Source organism: Panthera onca, chromosome B4 (genome assembly GCF_046562875.1).
Source record: "Panthera onca isolate mPanOnc1 chromosome B4, mPanOnc1 haplotype 2, whole genome shotgun sequence".
Taxonomy (NCBI): domain Eukaryota; kingdom Metazoa; phylum Chordata; class Mammalia; order Carnivora; family Felidae; genus Panthera; species Panthera onca.
The window spans coordinates 28,544,513-28,556,874 of record NC_138345.1 but is presented as its reverse complement, the minus strand read 5'-3'; positions in this window follow the sequence as shown (position 1 = coordinate 28,556,874).

The window sequence follows — 12,362 nt, the reverse complement described above, 5'->3', positions numbered from 1 at the left end:
GTAACAGGCTGTGCACCTTAAACTTACACAATTTTATGTGTCAAATTTGTTTTTATTTATTTTTATTTATATTTTTTTAACGTTTATTCATTTCTTGAGAGAGAGACAAAGCATGAGTAGGGGAGGGGCAGAGAGAAGAGGGAGACACGGAATCCGAAGCATAAGCTCCAAGCTCTGAACTGACAGCACAGAGCCCGATAGGGGGCTCGAACCACAAACCGTGAGATCATGACCTGAGCCGAAGTTGGATGCTTAACCGACTGACCCACCCAGGTGCCCCCATATTTATTTTTTAAAAAGTACAGGCTTCGTGTCCTCAGATTATGGGTTATCTGGGACTTGGAGTTAGGCAGGCCTGGGATGAATCCTAAATGCAACTTTATTGTGTGTGTGATATCGGACAGGCTCTCTAATAAAAAGCGTGGGGGATGAGGTCTACTGAGAGGCTATCGTGAGAACTAATGACATAATGCATACGATGTGCCTGGCATACAGGTGCTCAGTAAATCATATTGGAGCCTTATTTTCTTTGCTGTCAGAGTCACATTCAGAAGCTGGAATGGTGTTTAAGTGCAGTCGAGAAAGCAAGAATCCAACAAGGAATCTGGAAACCTGTGCTGGCTTCCAGCTCCAGCTGGTTATGTGGCCTGAGCAGGCTACTTGGCCTCCCAACAGCAGTCTCTATAGGAAAATGGAGGGGCTTGAGCTCCATGACCCCTTATGATGCCCGGATATAGCTCCAGTATTCTATGATATGGGACTCTGAGAAATCATTTTTAACTGGGCTTCACCGAAGGGAGGAAATAAGAGGCAAGGGCCCATTGGACTTCACACAGAGGGGCTTCTCAGAGGTCTTCTTCTCCGGAGTTGGTGGGCATTTGTGTGTTAATGCACTATGAACTTTGGGGAGCTCCGCTAACAATATCCTAACTGCCATTCTCCCTCACACATGGGACCCAACCTCAAAGTGGCCTATGAAACACAGGGGCATCCTTCACACAAAGGCAGCTAGGTCAGCGATTCTTGAAACCAGCTGTGCTTCAGGTTCACCTCAAAGCAGATTCTCAGACTCCACCGCATGCTTACTGATTTAGAATCTCTGTGGGCAAGCTCAGGAGTCTGTACTGTTATCAGGTTCTCCAGGTGATACCCACAGCTATTTAAACCTGTGCATTTGGGACCCATTTGGGAGCAGGGGACTGCCAGTTGTGTAGGGTACGAGATGGACAGGACACGTGTTCTCCTAAATGTCTTCGCAGTGTGACAGAAGTGGACATCTTGCCTGACAGTGTCCCCTCGTTGATGTGTCCTGGCCTGACAGATGTGAGAGCGTGGTGACCAGGCATTGTGCATTTGCTTCTCTGGTGCTTTGTTAGGCTGGCTAGGGGAGCAGCTCTTTGGGGGACACCAGCACCCAGTGGGCAAGAGGATGAGTAGAAAGGCGGGAAGGGGCTGTGTGAGTCCACTAGGACAGCCATAAAAACATACTACATGCTGAGTGGCTTAATCAACACAAATCTATTTCCTCACAGCTCTGGAGGCTGGAAGTCTGAGATCTGGTGTCGGCCAGTTGGCTCCTCCTGAGGGTCTCTCTTGGCGTGTAGATGTCTGCCTTCTTCCAGTGTGTTAGCATTTGTCTGTGCCCCAGTCTCTTCTTATAGGGACACCAGTCATGTGGGATTAGGGCCCAACCATATGACCACATTTTAACTTGATTACCTCTTGAAGGATCCCATCTCCAAACACAGCCACATTCCGAGATACTGGGGGTTAGGGTGTCAACATATGAATTTGGGGGAGAACACGACTGAGCCCACAGCAGGAACACTCAGGGGCAGCGTGGAGGAGAGGAAGCGAGGAAAGGGGCCGTGTCTTTTTGTTTCTAGGCTTGTCCCAGGGCCCACCTGGCCTTTCCCACACACCAGCCTGTGGGGGCTCATCACCTCCACACTTTCCTTGGAAGGAGTGCTGGACTCTCCCTCTCCTGGTTCTGATCCCATTTATTCCTCCCAACCCTCCTGTGAGGCAGGCAGGGCAGGCTTATCGTTATTTTGCAGGAAAACATGAGTTCAGAGAAGCCAAGTGGTGTATTCCAGAATGTATCCCATGATTGGTATCCAGATTTTCCTGCACCCAGAGCAGTATTCTTCCCATGGGTGCACTGGGCACCTGCTATATGCACTACATCTGTTTCTGTGGCTTCCAGGGACTTGGGTACAATGTCTGAGGAGGGCTGAGTGCTGGCAAGGGGTGGTTCGAAGAGAGATCCCATGTCTCCCTCCCTGCCCCGTCTTCTCTCCTTTCTTTTTTATTTTTTGTTTGGTTGGGATTTTGTTGTTGTTGTTAGTTCTCTCCTTTCTTTTTTATTTTTTGTTTGGTTGGGATTTTGTTGTTGTTGTTAGTTTTTGTTGTTTGATCACCTCTTATATTGTATTCTCTGATGGAACTCCTAGGAGAATAAAGCCCGTTCTGTGTATACAGATAAGTGTTTTTCCATTTTTGGCCTATTAAAAGCATGGGGCTTGCCTAATTCATTAAAAATTCATGCTCCATTTGCTTGGGTGTGGATGGTGAGAAGGCTGAAGAGCCAAGGAGACCAGGCTAGCTCATGTCTTGTTGACACGAGGGGGGTGGATGGCTGAGCTGGGAATTAGAGAACACTCTGGAAGAGTCGATTCACAAACACTCGCTGGGAAGTGCTCGCTGTCCTAGGCCACAAACAAGACACAGCCTCTGCTGTCACTTCACGGAACTAGAGAGGTCAAATGAATGGATGATGCTATGATGCTATGATGGAGATGTGCTCATCAAGGATCTTGGTTAAGCGCAGGATAAATTGGGGCAGCTGAGGGTGAGCGGGGGTGCTAAGGAAGGAGTCAGGCTGGGAGTGCTGGTTCCCCCCAGCCTCACACACACACCCACACACACACACACACACACACACACACTCACACACACACTGGCTCTTGTGATGTTATGATGCACAATGCTTGTTCTGATCTGTATTCTCTGTGTATCCAGGCAGGTGGAAACTCTGGGAGCGATAGAATTCCCAGGCCACCTGCCAGCCCTTAGCCAGCCTGGGGGTGCTCAGAGGCCAGTAGGCTGCAGGAGGCTGATGACCAGTGCAGGGAAATGACATGGGCTGGAGTGTTATAGGGATCCCTGCCCTGTGGTCACCTAGAAAACAAGCTCAACTTTCTACGAGTTTTCTGATGTATCTCTGCGTCACCAGGAGGATGGCCCAAACTGCAAAACCCAGAAACCAGAAGCAGTTGGACAATGATTATAAGCTGCCAAAGGATAGCCTGTTTTGGGGGTGTGAGTGTGGGCGTGGTCTTGTCCTTCTGCTGTTGTACCCTGATTTGGGAACTTCCGAAAAGGAGTGTTCTTGGATTGCTTAGGCCAGCAGGACAGTACTGTCTTGTAGACAGGGTTCCACTAGTCTCTGGGGACAAGATTCCCAGAGTGACTGGACCTGGAGGTCCCGTTCATTGTTGCCTCCTGCATGATCTCTGCTTGTATTCTGGGCTCAGTCAGCAGTGTGCCTGGAGAAAAAACCCCAGGTTGCCTGAGAGTCTTGGGCAACATAAATGTCTGGGCCCCTTGGTCAGTCTGTAAACTGCTCTCTCTGGCAAGGCCAAGGGCAGAACTGCTTGTTTGTTGGTTTTTAAATCCTTATGCTAATCAAGGTGTGATGACAGGCTCTTTCTTTGCTCCCAACCAGGCTGGTAGAATTGGCGTGGGGTCGCTGATAGAGCTTTCGACCAAAAGCCAACTCCCCTGGCTCAGTGGATTGAAGCCCCCATCCACCCCATTCAGTCCAGGAGCTGTGGCCAAGAGAGAGAGATCCAACAGGGGTGGAGGGGCTGCTTCTTCAAGAGCCGCCAGGGAGGCTCCAGACTGGTGATTTAGTGAGAAGAAGTCCCCTTGTTCATCTGTCACTTCCGTCCCCGAGGGCCCAGTACTGCAGCCCAGCAATCCTCCCGGCATCTGACAGGGGCGGCAGACCAGACCGGAGAGCAAGAAGGGGTCCTGCACTGACCTGGCCGGTGGCCCAGAGCTGCTCCGGGTGGGGGAGCCGCGTGTCAGGAAGGGGCCGCGGTGGGGGTGGGCAGGGGAGCCCGGGCAGGCTGGGACGGCCGCCAGCAGACAGCTTTGTTTTTCCGTGGCAGTTTGCTGGTGATACTTCTATTTCCCGAGCCGCCAGCTGAGTGGGGGAGGGGAGAAGAGCGAGGCTTGAAAGGGACAGACTGTGGCCACGAAGAGTGGGAGCCGGTGCTTGGCACAGCTGCGGGGTAGGGGCTGCCTTGACGCCCCGCCCCCTCGGATCTCCTGCATCCGCCCTTCAGATCTCGCGGCCAGGGGGAGCAGATGTCTTGCTGGAGAGACTCCCCCATCAAGAGCCCCCCCGCCCCCCCCCGCCCCTTCCCCCGGGACTCCCCTCCTCCCTGAGGCTCAGCAGGGCAGGCGCCGGGCTGAGAGATGGCCTGCCAGCTGTTGGCTCCCTCGGGCGCTGGCCCGGGCCCTGCTGTGTGTGCCAGGCGGCAGGTGCCACGCAGGGGGTGCTGCTTGAGTCTAGGGGCTGGAGTGTGCAGGGCGGGGGCGAAGGGGGGGGGGGCTGTGCAAAGGGGCCGCTGGAAGGGCAGCAGGTTGTTAAGGGGCAGGGCGGCTTCCTCTTCGGGATTCGAGCCTAGCGGCTGTGCCGAAGGCCCTGCACCAGCTACAGTTACAACATGGACAAAATACTGGGTGGACAAGCTAACAAAGTCTTGGCCTAAACCTAAGATTCCACGTCATTCTGTTTTCACTTGAAAAAAATGGCCTTTAGCCGTGGTCTCTTTTCCAGGCCTCAGACTTTCCCAGGGCAGTGAGTGGTGGAGGAAGGAGCATGTTAGCGCCAGGAGACATTTCTCAGGCTGTTCTGGCAAAGCTTGCTCCGAAGCTGACCCTGCATTCGGCTGGGAGCCGCAGAAGAGGCCACTGCTGTGCAGAGCAAGTCCCAGGACTTCCCTAGGCTTCGGCCACTTCTGGGACCGCCCACCGCCCCCCGCCCCCAGCCTGCCTCCGGAACCCTTCCCACATCTTCAGATGGTGGGGAGAGCAGCTGCGGGCTGCGAGGTCACCATGGTGACTGGCGACAGCCGGCAGCCCCTGCCTCCATCCTCCAGGCTGGCGGGCCAGCCCCCAGCCCCCAGCCTGCAGCCCCCAGGGAGCAGGAGGACTGCAGGGCCAGGGCCTGCCCACCGGCTGCCTCTGGGGCTTCCTTTCAGGGGCAGATTCCTCTCTGGCAGCCCTGATTCAAAGGCAGGGTTCCGAGTTGAGGCAAATGGGCATAAACATGTCCCTGGAGGAGAACTCTAAGGCGTTACAAATGTAAGGTATTGTTGGTACAAATAAAATCAAACTCATTATCCAGGAGATAATAAAGATTATGATGTTAGAGAGAACCTAGTCTAGTCAGAATATCCTAATTCTCCTCTTGAGTGTCCCCTTGGCCTTGTGATTCATTCATTTAATGAGTCTTTCTGGTCTGCTGAAATCTTTGCTTTATTTTAAGATCATTTACTTTCAATTTGTCAGAGGTAAAGAATGACTGATGAACTTCCTTCTCAGAAATCTTCAGCTATTTTAAGGCCAATCAAGTCTTCTCTTCCTTAAGCTCAGCCACCCCAATTATTCTGACTGGTGCTTTTTAATGACCTAACATCTTTTTTCTTTTAGAATGACATGGACATAGCTGCTCAATAAATTAACATCGGCTGACGTATTTGGCTCTTACAAGTCCACCTGCCAATAAAGAAGAGGCAGATGGGGCAAAGAACTAGAGGAAACGGTTGGGGAGTCATGTGACCATTTATCAAGCGAAGAGAACCAGCACCCAACAAAAAAAACAAAAACAAAAACAAAAACAAAAAGCACTACTTTTAACCTTTTTTAAAAGTCTATTTCCCATATCTTTAATTATCTCTATTGCTCTTCTCTGAATCCTCTCTGGTTTTCAATGTCCTTTTGAAGGGATGTTAATCAAAACTACCCATTTTTCTGATCACAGTTCAAGTAGCTACACTGTAGCATAGAAGAATTACTTTACAATCTCTGTAAGTCATACAACTATCCTTTATTATAGCCCAAGTTATCAGGTGATCTTTGTTTCTTTGCTTCTAATAACACTGACTTATTATTTCAGTTCAGCTTGTGGTCAGCTAGGGCCCCTGGATTTTCATTTTTGTTTTCTGTCCTCTATACCTGGGTCTAACTACCAAGTATTTTTGTGTTAGTATGAGCCCTCTGCCATTTCATTTAACATGTTTTTATTGAGGCAAAATAAACACACACAAACCTGGACGCGTAGTTAAGTACACATCCCGATAAATTTCAAAGACGCAGCCCACATAACCAACATTCAGATTAAGCAACCTTAAGTTATCAGCAACCTCGAAGCCTCTCTTGCGCCCCCTTTCCACCTTCGCTTCCACCACCCCACCTGTGTTAACCACTATCCTGATTGCTAACACTGTATGTTACATTAGCCTGTTTTTATTCTGTATAAAATATAATCACAGACTGTGCACTATTTTGTGTCTGGTTCATTCATGTTGCCACTCACTTCCACTCTCCTTTCTTGAACTCACCCTTTTCATTAGTGGGCCTAGAAGGATGTAGGGGCCTGAGAACCAAGGCATTTCAAGCTCAGACCTGTCAATGTTGACTGCAGCTAGGTAACATAGTTCCTGTGACATGCCAGATTTCTGAGTTAGAATTTTACTCGAACCATTTACTGGTCATTTTGTCCCTTTTACTCTTCAGAATCAACTCTCTCCTCCCCAGGTCAATTTATACTCCCATATCAGGGTAATCTCTGAGGACATAATGTGTGTATGTGACTGCATTAGCCCCATGGGGAATTATCCCTGTGTTTATGAGGGAAAGGATTAGAGAGAGTTGTGTCTATGTTTAGGGAAGCCTTTAATTCAGATGTTCAGTTCAAGTTTTAATCCCTAGTTGTGGTTTGTGCTAATATGCTGTGGGCATGACAGGTATGGGAGGTGGGGAAATCACGTGTGTTGTTACCGTAGAGCAGTGCTTCCCAGACCTTTTCACAACATGACACCACATAGATGATAACATTTATATGGAAAACTGTGGCCGATGGAAAAGATATGTATGTATAATGGGCAACAAAATGTAAGACAATGTTTTACACCATTCCAATATTTACAACACTTACATTTATGTATATATTTACATTTAAGCAGATCTAGTATATATTTAAATGTATTTAGTGAGTAAATCTAATACATATATTTATATTATTATATATGTTTATGTTTAAGGAATCTAATAGCTCTTCTTTTTCTTTGTGCCATATGTAATGTTGATTTGTGTGTGTGTGTGATGTAAATAGAATTCCAAATCCAAACTAATTTATTTCATATCAACTATTTCAGAATAAAGAAGTTCTAATTTGCAGAATAAACATGCATTGTTAGGGATGCCTGGGTGTCTCAGTCGGTTAAGCGTCCAATTCTTGATTTCAGCTCAGGTCCTGATCTCACTGTCTGTGAATTTGAGTCCCTCAGTGGGCTCCATGCTGACAGTGCAGAGTCTGCTTAGGATTCTCTCTCTGTCCCTCCCCCACTAGCATGCGAGGTCTCTCTCTCTCTCTCTCTCTCTCTCTCTCAGAATAAATAAATAAACTTAAAAAAAAACATGCATTGTCATCAGCTCACTTGGGCACCACTAAAAGGCATATCAACCAAAATAACAACAAAATATCCAGTATACACAAAGCTGGAGACAGAGCTGTGCCTGCGGGAACCCCTGCCACCCTAGGGGCCTTCTTTGGGCTGTGGGCCACGCCCCCTGGCACGTGGAACACAAAGTCCTGGAGTAGCTCATGGTCGTGTCCATGAACAGCAGGTGCAGACTTTGTGGCTGGCTGCCGGAGTCCTTGGGCAAGTAGTGGAGGCAAAACCACAGGTGTGGGGTATTTCTCATTGTGCAAGCTGCCTGCAGGACCAAGTGCATGCCACTTCCCTGGGGGCTGCCCTTCGAGGATTCGGAGGTGAGGCTGCTCCAGCTACTCAGGCCCTGCTCAGCTGCCCAGAAGGATGAGGGGATCATCTCTCATGGCATTCTTGGAGCTCATCTGCAGCACTCCAGTTGGCTTACCATTTGGGACATTCTTCCTAAGATGTTTTAGTGACAGAGGCCAATGCTCTAGAATTGTCACCTTAGAGTGTCTGAGCTGCTACCATAAGTACAGTAGGCTGGGTGGCTTATAAATGGCAGAAACACAGTTTTGGAGTCTGGAAGTCTGAGACCAGGGTACCAGCATGGTCAGGTTCTGGTGAGGACCTCTTCCAGCCCATAGACTGATGACTTCTCATTGTATCCTCACATGGCATAGAGAAGAGTCTCTGTGGTCCTTTTTTTTGGTAGGCCACTAATTCCATTCCTGAGGGTTCCACCCTCCTGACCTACTTACCTCCCAAAGTTCCCACCTTCTTATACCATCATAGTGGGGGTTAAGATTTCAACATACACATTTCAGGGAGACACAGACATTCAGTCCATTGCAACTCTTCCCCAAGCAAGCTAGTCACACCAGTTGAGGCTAGGAGAGCTTTTTTTTTTTTTTTTTTGTAATTTTTTAAATATTTATTTATGAGAGACTGAGAGAGACAGAGCATGAGCAGGAGAGGGGCAGAGAGAGAGTGAGACACAGAGCCCGAAGGAGGCTCCAGGCTCTGAGCTGTCAGCACAGAGCCTGATTCGAGGCTCGAACTCACAAACCGTGAGATCATGACCTGCACCAAAGCTGGACGCTTAACCAGCTGAGCCACAAAGACACCCCTAGGAGAGCTTTGTTGAACAAGTTCCTGATTATTTATTCAGAAGGCTGGTGAAAAAGTGTCTGAATATGTGTGGCACTGAAAACTTTTATACAGAATATAGACAGGTGAATCACAAATTCAAGAGCCTTGAATTAGGCCCAATCAGAACAGGTGAGGATGGGCACTAATCTGAGAAAATATCTGCTCTAGATTCAGCCTGACTGACTGGGCTGTGTTGGTGAGGACTGTGATAGATTATCCAAATGGAATAATTGAGAAGGGTTTAATAAAGGGACTACTTACAAGAGTATTTGTCGGGTCAGGGGAAATCAGCAACATTTAGTGAATCATCTTGGGAGTAGAGTGCCATTACCACCCCTCTGCTTGAGGAGAAGAAGAGGAGGTGTGGGGACTAGAACCTGGAGGGTAAAGTACTGTAACCTTTAGTAAAGGAATGTGGCCACTGACAACCTGTGATGTGATGGGAAAGATCTGATGGAAACTAAGGAGCTGATGGCTATGACCTCATTGTCTTCTTCCTCCAGCCTCCTGTCAGAGCCTCCCATGGCCAAACCCAAGTGGATGCTGAAGACAAAGGAGCCCATCGATGTGGTCCACAGAGGCCAGTTTCCAGGAGCAGAGTACAGAGTGGAAGAAAGAGAATATCCAACACTTTTCACACCTTTTGCCCTTCATCATCCACCTTGTCCAGATGAAGACGTCATGTCCCCAGCCCCAGGACGTACAAAATCCCATTAGTTACTGAATGACATCGTACTCCCACCTGAAACCTAAAGTGTTAACCATAATGCTCTTCATGTAAGGTTTGGGGGTAAAAGTGAAGGAAGAGAATCAAGCAATTAACATAAAAGCTGCTATTATCCCTCCTTCTATACCTGGTCATGAGACTCAAGTTGATAATTGTGTCTTCCTTCTGTTATTACCTATTACACATTTCCTAACTCTTTGCTACCACCTCAACTGATCAGGGTTTTTTTACCCTCATTTCTTCATAATCTGTGTCCTTTGGTGGCACTATCTTTTTTGGGTTGCCTCAGTTTTCCACTGATGAGTAATCTAGTGAAGAGAATACTCAATGGTGGTCTATGAAGTCTTGGATTCTGCATTTGGTCCTTCCTGACCTCATTGTATACTGGTGACCCAATTTCTCCTTGGTAAGCAGATCACCTTGGTGAGTGGCATGCCCTCTTTTCTGATTATTGGTTCAGTAGAATGAGAAGCTGAAAATGGTTAGAAGGCAGTAGCAGCTTCTGACTTAACAGAACCTCACCCATGTTTTCTGGTTCACAGGGACCTCCACTGAGGCCAATGAGCCCAAGGTTGCCAGGATCAGAAGCAAACATCCCTTAAGAGGATACAACAGTAAGAGGCCATGCCCACATCCATGCTCCCAGTCTGGTTTCCAGACTTGGGCATTCCATCTATGGGATAGGACCATACATGGCTGCTGGTTTAAGGTATGTACCATGTCCAATAGCAGGTTTTGCAGACTGCGGTCTTCCAGCAGGCACAGTAACTGAGCCTTCAGTGGGCCATTTAACTGGAATATGAAGCCATCTACTTTCTGAGGCATGTGGAAAGACCACATGAATTTAATTGGAACAAACTCTCTACTGCACTTTCTTTTTACTTTTAAGAAATGAGTTTCCTGGTCATAGGCAATGTGATTTACAGTGATGAATAAGGCATTCTGTAGGGAAGGATGGTGCTGGCAGAGCATTATGAGCGGGTAAAGCACAAATAAATGTAGAGTATGTATCTATTCATTTTCAGGACAAGTCACTGCCCCCACAATGCCAGAAGAGATTCAGTGTCATCAACCTGTCACTAGGTGACTGGCTATTCAGTTTAGGGAATAATCCCATATTGGGAACTCGGCACTGACCTCTGCTGATGGCAGCAAGGGCATTCAGCTGTGGCACTGATTATGTTAACCTTGGGGAGGTGAAGTCCATGTTGTTGAGACTACCATAGCTTCTATCTCAGGAAAGGGTGGAGCAAACTACTTTTTCATGGTTCCATTGAGTTAGTCCCAATATGCCCTCTGGTAGGCACTCACATAGAACGTCAATATTTTCACAACCTTGGCCCATTCATTGAAGTCTATCCATATATCCCTTCCCAGTTCTCCTTGTCACCAATCTACCCTCACAGAAACATCAAGAATAATGTTTGACTGAATATCAGGGCACTTTGCCCCAGCTAAGGTGATATATAGATTAACCATCACTGTGCTCATGCAATTTGCTTGTGCCTGAATTGGTAGATAAGATAATGCTCAGTTCACAATGGTGGTGTCTGTCACATAGTCACATGATATTGTGTGACCAGGTCTAGGTTCTATCAGAGCCTAGTGACAAGTGGGGAACTGCTTTGTCAATGAAGAATAGTCAGCAAAAGAGGCCACACACCTCACACCTTAGAGATATCCATGTAGTTCTCCCATTAGAGTTCTTCTGAGGCTACAGACAGCATTTTATAGTCTATGTCTGAACACTTTCTCTACCACTGGGTCTGCTTACTTGTGTAGTCCCAGAGGCAGAGCAGCTTGTATTTCTTGATCTGGCATCCCTCAAAACTGGCAGCCTGAATGGGTCAGAGCAGTGTACCTAAGGGTGGTATATATTATTCCCCAAAATCCACAGATCTACCAAATATCAAATCACTTTGTGGTAAGAAGTGCAAGATGTAGCAATTTGTCACTCATTCCTGACATCGTTCACACTCCTGGGTCCCTAGAAATTTCACAATGTGGAAGGCTTCTGAACTTTCATGGGGTTTATCTCCTATCCCCCAAAATGCATGCTTCTTATTAAGGCACCGAAAATATTTGCCACTTCCTGTGCACCAGGTGCAATTGGCACAATGTCACCAATGAAATACAGTGATTTGTTTTTATTTTTTATTTATTTATTTTTTTAACGTTTTATTTATTTTTGAGACAGAGAGAGACAGAGCATGAACGGGGAAGGGGCAGAGAGAAAGGGAGACACAAAATCGGAAGCAGACTCCAGGCTCTGAGCCATCAGCCCAGAGCCCGACGTGGGGCTCGAACTCACAGACCACGAGATCGTGACCTGAGCTGAAGTCGGATGCTTAACCGACTGAGCCACCTAGGCGCCCCAGTGATTTGTTTTTAGATATCAAAATGATCAAGTTCTGTGGACTGTAGTACAATAGTGCGATAGCAAGGTAGTGGATGAAGCCTTGTCATAAAAACCTCAGGTGGAAGTGTACTGCTGTCCTTGCCATGTGAAGGCAACTAGCTTTGCTGCTGGGAATTGGAAAAAACCCTTTTCTAGGACTGTAGCTGCACCTAGCAGGTGCCAAGGGTGTTTTTATTTGTTTTGGTTGAGCTACCCATCTGGAACTACAGTTGCGATTGGCATCACCATGTGACTGAATTCTCCATAATCTATAGTCATTCTCTACAATCCATCTGGTTTCTACACCAGTCAAACATGAGTTAGATGTTAATGTGGTAGTAATTACCACTCCTGT